The sequence below is a fragment of the Teleopsis dalmanni genome, chromosome 2 (genome assembly GCF_002237135.1).
Source record: "Teleopsis dalmanni isolate 2A chromosome 2, ASM223713v2, whole genome shotgun sequence".
NCBI classification, from domain to species: domain Eukaryota; kingdom Metazoa; phylum Arthropoda; class Insecta; order Diptera; family Diopsidae; genus Teleopsis; species Teleopsis dalmanni.
In genome coordinates, this window is record NC_051847.1 from 107395806 (window position 1) to 107404106 (window position 8301).

The window sequence follows — 8301 nt, forward strand, 5'->3', positions numbered from 1 at the left end:
AGTGTTAAGCAAGATTATCCATTTAACATTAGATACCTGATCTGATCAAACAAAAGCGTAGGATGAGAAAACATTGGCAAAAGACGAGATTCTCTGCGGATAAAACTCGCTTAAACAAATTATGTAAACTTAAACTTTATAAGTCCTACTTATAAAGTATAACAATAATCGCACGTCCCTATACCTCCAAGCCTAAGTGCTTCAAGTGATACAAAACACTCCCTCTGGAAAGCCATAAAAATGAAACACAGACCGATTGCTTATCAACCACCTAAACGCAAAATCGACAACTCAATGGCAAAAAGAAGTATTGAAAAAGTAGAAACATTCGCGTTACATTTGGACCAGGTCTTTAAACGAAATGATAACCAAAATATGCCTGATATTATGAAACAAAGGATAAATTTTCTACAAGAGCCTTATCAATTGGAACTGTCAATTAAAAGATATAGTAGGGATGTAATAACGAAGTTAAAAGTAAAATAAGCTCCAGGATACGATTTAATCACAGGCATGGCCTTGCAGCAGCCTCTACCAAAAGGATTGGCATTTATCACTCATCTACTTAACGCTGTGATAATTAGGGGGTTTATTCCGCGAAAGTGGAAAATAACGTAAATCTCCATGATACCGAAACCAGGGAAAAGTCTAGAAGACGTCAAATCATATCGCCCAATAAATCTACTCCCGATTCTGTCGAAAGTTATGGAAATCCTGTTTCTAAAGCGCCTTACACTGATTATTCAACAAAACAAACTCATCCCTGACCATCAATTCGGTTTTCGCCAAAAACATAGCCCAATAGAACAAATTCATAGACTTGTCACACATATCCATACTGCGCTAGATGGTTAGAAATATTGTACTACGGCATTTATAGATATTTCATAAGCTTTCGATCGAATACGGCGTGAGGACCTTCTTTTCAAACTAAAACTGAATGTACCCTCAAATTTTTTCATATTTCTAAAATCATACCTCTCGGCAAGGCACTTTTTTATTAAGCATGAAAACGAAACTACAGTACTTCATGAAATAGGAGCAGGAGTAGCTCAAGGTAGCATAATGGGACTAACCGTTTGTCTTCTGTATACTGCGGATCTTCCCCTTACCGATGAGAGTGTTATCGGCACATTTGCAGATGACAGAGCTGACAGTGGCCCAATCAGTGCTTCCACCAAACTATAAACCTGCCTTAACAATGTTGCTCTCTGGATGAAAAATTGGCGTTTCAAACCAAATGAGTAAAAATTTATCCAGATAATATTTACTACAAAACGTTTTACGTGTATGTAAGCTGCTTATATACAAAATTGTGCTATAACCTGTATGGAGTTATGGAATCCAATTATGGGATACTGCAGCAGACTCAATCCTGGCAATTATCCAGTATTTTTAATCTAAAACACTACGAATGATCACATATTCACCTTGGTACATAACGAATGAATAGCTGCGTAAACAACTACGTGTTCCGATAATCAAGGAAGAAATATCTCGCATTACTTAAAATTACGTTCATCGCATATATATATGCATCCAAACTCGCTGGTTACAAACCTGATGTCCCCCTCCAACACTTTTACAAGGCTGAAAAGAGAAACATCGAGAGACGTTTAAGATATGTATATGTAGGTCACACTAGGGTGGCTCAGAAAAACTAAAATACGATTTTTAATAAGCGCACCCCCTAGGAATATGCCATTGACCTTAAAAATGATATTCCCAAAGTTTTGGAACAATAGGATTAAAAATGACGTTGCGCCACTCGAGCAAAGTTGGGTTTTCAGTACAAAAAACAGAAATTTTTCAATTCGAGGTGATTTTTTATCTTTGTTACTTGTTTCAACAGTTATTAATATATACTCATTTGATAGATAATTAAAATATCTTTTTAATAAGATACGGATGAGCAAAATCGATGAAAAATTATGCGCAAAACACAATAATTAGTTGGGCGACTGTGCTCTGTTTTCTATTTCATAACTTTTAGATGGCTTGCACAATTACGTAATAGGTATATGCTACGATTTAGTTAATTATTTATAAAAAATTATAATTTCAAGAAAACTTTTTTTTTCAGTAATTAATATATTGTGTTTGTTATGTTTTATAACATAAATCTGACTATGTGAAGGACAATTTTTATGATAATGTTCGACTACTTGCAGAACATATTGTTTTTCCTCTTCATATTTTGTCAAAATCGAATTATAATCCATCATAAGCCTAATTTCTCTTTCTATACAATCATTTATCATATGAAGTCTGGCACAGAATTCAAGTGCATCTCTATAATCTTGCGTCTCCATCCATGGCGAAGGATCGAAACTGATAAAACTATAAGAAAGGCAAAAACGATCCAAGAAATTTGTTATTTCGTCGGTCACAAAATCAATAAGGTTCTTTGCGGAAAATAACTTCATTAGTGGGTTCCCACTCTTTATCTAACCAGAGATAGCTGAGAGCTTGGATCTATGACCGGTAACTCTACAGTTACTATCTGTGCAGATGGCTCAAAGATGGAAGGCGGTACGGGAGCAGGTATCTTCTCGAAAGATATGCAGATAAGACAGTGCTACCGAATCCCTGCTGCTTACAGCGTCTTTCACGGCGAGATATACGCTATCGAAAAAGAGGTCAACAATATACAATAAAGTACAATTCGTCCTTCGAATATCACAATTTTTGTAGATAGGCCGCACTGAAAGCAATTGAATTTAAATTCCAAGATAGTATTAAAATGTCGCGATTCACTGATGGGCATCAAACATCATAAGGTCTCTCTTTGCTGGACATAATACATTTCGAATACTTGTACATAGCAATATTGAAGGGAACGAACTAGCAGATGAGATGGCCAAAAGAGGTTCTGCATACAGAAGAGGCTGACCTCTCAATACATACACCGATATGTAAACTGTATAGGATAATAGAGGAAATCAATACGGTGACTAACAATTTATAAACTAACCGCGAAGACTGTAAGGTCGCTAGAATCTTATGGCCTAAGTTGGACAAAAATAAAACGAAAAGCATTTTAGGCTTCAACAAACCTGCAGTTCGTGTGCTTTTTGGTGTACTAAAGGGGCACTGTGCCATTGCGCCGATGTTCCAACGGTTGCGAGTTCCAACAAGTTGATTATGCAGAAGTTGCTAAGATGAAGAGGAGGTAAAATCTATCAACCACTTCCTGCGTCTCTGTCAAGGACTTCAAACAAGGCTACGTCTTGCGGATCCTTATTTTACTGGCTTGGAAGAGATAACGAAAGCAAACTTATCGGATCTCCTCAACTTCATCTGGAAAGCCAAATGGTTTAACAAGGATAACAAAGATTAGCAACTCGCATCTCCTGGTAAAATTTTTTGAGGGCATCCCAATGGGCAACATATGTCTCCGAGTAGAAGTGCTGACAACTGTCAGCACGTGCCTTCCGAACATAACCTTACCTAGTATGGGTTAAAATTTTCACACATATGCTCATCATAAAAATGTATATATCTCGTACAAATCATCCGAGTTATATGTAAATTGATCTCTTAAAATATACATTTTTAGTAAGTACATGATTTTCGCCATCCATCGAGAATCCTGGATGGCACCTAGGTGCCACAGGTAACCACTACAAAATATGTATAGCGTAGCGATCCGAAACCTTGCATTTGTCCAGGGCGGTAACTAAAATAGGAGTGATAAATTGAATCGTTCTGTCTGCGTTATCCCAATTTTGTTGAACTGTGACTAAAGATTCAGCTTCCATTTTGAGACAAATTTCTTCATCGAATTCATTCTAATTAAAATCAATGAAACTTTCAGCCGCTCTTGCTTCGTTTGCTAAAAGGATATTAACTTCAGTCATATTCCCTGTACGACCATTTTCTCTTTACTTACCAAATAATTCTTGTTTTGACTACGTTCTCAATTCTACTTATATGTCTATATAAATTATTAAGTAGAAATGTATTATTTTTATTTTTTATTTATGTTTCTTCCGTTTCTTGTAAACATTTGCGATTGCATTGTGCATGCCAGCTAAAAGTTATGAAATAGAAAACAGAGCACAGTCGCTCAACTAATTATTGTGTTTTGCGCATAATTTTTAACCGATTTTGCTCATCCGTATCTTATTAAAAAGATATTTTAATTATCTATCAAATGAGTATATATTAATAACTGTTGAAACAAGTAACAAAGATAAAAAATCACCTCGTATTGAAAAATTTCTGTTTTTTGTACTGAAAACCCAACTTTGCTCGAGTGGCGCAACGTCATTTTTAATCCTATTGTTCCAAAACTTTGGGAATATCATTTTTAAGGTCAATGGCATATTCCTAGGGGGTGCGCTCATTCAAAACTTTATTTTTAATTTTACCCCTTATAACGTGAGCCACCCTAAGGTCACACACTTCTATTTTAAGTATATGTGTATATGTCACTAGACATAGTCCATACGTGCCTTTCTGTTTTGGATCGTAATAACTATTTTTACGATTTATAATAATATATATTACTTATTATCATTCATACCTGACAGATTGTATTAAAAAAAATGGATTAAAAAAAAGTGTTTTACAAATAAGTCTCTGAGAAATAATAATTTCTCAGAAAATAATAATTTCTCAGAAAATAATAATTTCTCAGAGTCAACATTTCGAAAAAATGTTATTGAACAATACCAGAATTCCCACCCTTTATCCAACCAGAGATAGCTAGTAGCTGGGATTATTGGTGACAGGTAACTCTGTAGTTATCATCTACACAGATGGCTCAAAGATGGAGGGTGGTATGGGAGCTGGTACCTTCTCGAAAGATATGCAGATAAGGTAGCACCTCCGCGGCACATCTCTTTGGAATGCTTAATGTCATAAAAGCAGTAATTCATATAAATTGCATTACTTATGAAAAAATATTAAATTTCAGAATTATGGTTGATTATACCGTTTGCATTCCAGTGACATATTCTAATGGAGTCGCTTATTTTTTTATTATCAGAGCTTGCATTACAGCAGTTTGATTTTTTATAAGTTCTTGCATCATGCTTGGCATATTACAGATAGAAAGATTAAGACGTTGGATTAGTGTTTTCAGCATTTCTTCTAAACTACCTACTGTCGGCTTCGTAAATTGTTGAGGTTCAACATTTTCTACTAATACATACGTACAACCTTTGCGTTGAGAGACTGTTACTTCTGAATTGCTTATTTGCTCTTGGTAGTAATTTTTGGATGGCAGCAGCATTTAATTGATTTTTGGAAAATAATGCTGCCTAATTGCAGCAATTACTGAATTTTTCTATATTTGCATCTTTCTTGGGTTTTGGGCACATAGAGGATTTGTGTGTGTCTCCACATATTGCACATACTCTAGGTAAGGTGCAATAGGTTTGATTATGGTCAAATTGTTGACAGTTAGTGTACTATATTGAATCATTTCTTTTGAAATGTTCTTCAACTGATGTCCTTCGATGTTAAAGATAACATTGATTGTAAATTTGGTGCACTTCTCTCTTAGCTGTTTTTTTGTATTTGGCTCAAGTTCTACTTTAAATATAGATTGAGGCATTTTATTTTTATTTTGAATACTAAAGATGGACTTTGCTTCAAATCCGGCTTTTGCCAAGGCTGCTTTTATATCAGATTCCAGTACGAAATGTCTTATACCTTTAGTAACCACATTTAAACCTTTGTTGCTTTTAAACTAATGTAGTAGCTTTTGTTATTGGCATCAAAGAAGTTTATAATTTTTCTATAATTAAATTCGTCGTTTATATGGATTTTTGTTTCATTGACATTTTCTTTCAAGAGTGGAATCACTTAAAAATTTTTATCTCCGATAATAGATGTTATCGACTTTTTTCCTAAGGAATATTTTTTTATTTTCAATATTGTCTTTTTCATCAGTTAATAAAATTTCAAATTTATATTCATTTAAGGAAGCGCGGTTTTTAATAACATTTGTTTTACTATTTGACTAATTGGTTTTGCCATACGGCTGCGTTTATGCTTTGTAATGATAATGTATCTATGGTATCTATTCTTGTCTGAATTTTATTGCCGGTGTCTTAGTTAGTTAGTTCTGGTGGTGGGAGGACGAGTCCTCCTCAATTAGCTAAAGAACCGTTTTGAGTCTACAAAAACCTCGTAATAGTGGGTAGTAGGAAGAGGCTTATACTAGAAGGTCAGAGATGATTCCTTTTCAGTTAAGTTTGGTGTCAAAAATTACACCTAGATACTTAACGTTTTGCGAAAGAGTTAATCTTTGGCCATTTAATCTTGGTAGAGGAAAATTTAGAATTTTATATTTGTTGGTAAACAGTAATAGTTCTGTCTTAGAAGGATTTATGCCTACATCACACTTTAAGATCCATTTACGAAGATTCTGAACAGCGCCATCTATGATGTCACTAAGTACCGAAGGGAACATACCTGTTACCAAAAGAACAACATCATCCTGGTAACGCCTTAGAAGCAGTGAGTACATAGTCAAAATCCACAATATGAGAGATAACACTCCTCCTTGTGGTGTACTTCTCCTGACGTATTTCTTAATGCTTAGATTGTCCACCTTTGCATTGATGATTCTGAACCCAAGCATTTATGTGATCCATCAAAACATGCAGGCCGGGATGGTCATTTCGCTATGAACCTCCTGAATGGCTTCTATTGAAAGCCCCTACTATATCCAAGAAGACGGCTAAGGTACAGTGTTTACGTCAATGAGATTTTTCCGGCACGGTAACTACCTCATGTAGTGCCGTTTCCTTGGACTTCCATTTGAGGTATGCATGTTGAGCACACGACAGTTTAGCGAAACTATGTAACGGTCTGATGTAAGCGTCGATCAGTCTTTTCATAGTTTTTTGACTCAAGAGCCTTGGATTGTTCAAAACGCTATTAATGGACTCGGTGCATTAGTTGCGACGCTGTTCTTTCCAAAGACAGCTGGAAAATAAGGACATGCTTAATGGTGAGGAAGAGCATCCAATTGCCTCATCTATGCTCACCAGATCTTACTATGCCTACCTTCCATACGACTTTACTGAACCACCTCCCAGTCAGGAGGTAATCAAACTGATGGAGTATAGTATTACGAAAATTGTCATTGGATGCGATTCGAACGCACACAACATTGTGTGGGGTAGCAGCGATGGTAACAACAGAGGGGAATCTCTCCTCAAGTTTGTTGAAAAATACAATCTGATGATTTTAAATAGGAGGGTAGAACGTTGACGCACGAAGGTCAGAAGTTATAGACTTAACCCTGTGCTCAGGCGCAATGACACAGAAAATTGAGAAATGGAGGGTCGCTGACAGACTAACAATGTCAGATCATCGGTCTATATACTTTGAAATTTTCTGGCGTCCGAAACGCACTAATAGTTATAGGCTTGTAAGAATTCCTGAAAATACGAATCAGGTAACGTACTTGACTTTGTTGAAGGAATTATTACAGAATAGGCCGCTGAGGAATCTCAAGACCACATGGCATGTAGAGACAGAAGTCAAAGCAATTACTGCTGCGATGATTAACGCATTTGAAAACGCTTGTCCCAAAAACCAGCATTGCAGAAAAGTTGTCGACACCGTGATGGAATCAGGACCTTGATAACATACAATAAAAAAGGAGACAAGGAAAGCCTTTCATAAATACATGAGGGAGAAGAACTCCGTATCATGGGATCTGTACAAGGCCAAAAGTGTGAATTTAAGAAAGAACTACGCAACCGGAAACGGGAGTCGTGGCGGAATTTCTGTTCGAGTATAAAAGGGACCTCTAAGTAAGTCCGTTACAAAAGATGGCAACCAAAGACCCGGTCTTAAAACATGGTTTAATCCGAAAGAAGGATGGTACAATAACGGAGACCGTAGGAGAGTCATTGACTTCTCTCATGGAGATCCATTTTCCAGGAAGTTTCAAATTTGATGATCACTGATCTTCTTCCAAAAGGAGAACGAACAGAGAAGAAAGATTTGAAGCAGAAAGGGTAGTGACCATAAATGCAGTTTCCAGCACTCCTGCGTTGGGGAATTGACCTGCTCGCAGTTAGGCTCACAGAGATATTCAGGACGTCACTGCAACAAGGTATATCCCTAAAGCTTGGAGAGAGTCAAAGGTGACTTTTATACCAAAACTAGGAAAGAAGGATTAAACAGAGACAAAGTTATTTAGGTCAGTTAACCTTACCTCTTTCATGCTTAAAGCCATGGAAAAGGTTTTAGTGGACTGCCTAGAAGACACTACGCTAATGATATATCCTATAAGCAGATGTCAACATGCCTATAGGGCGGGGAGATCTACAG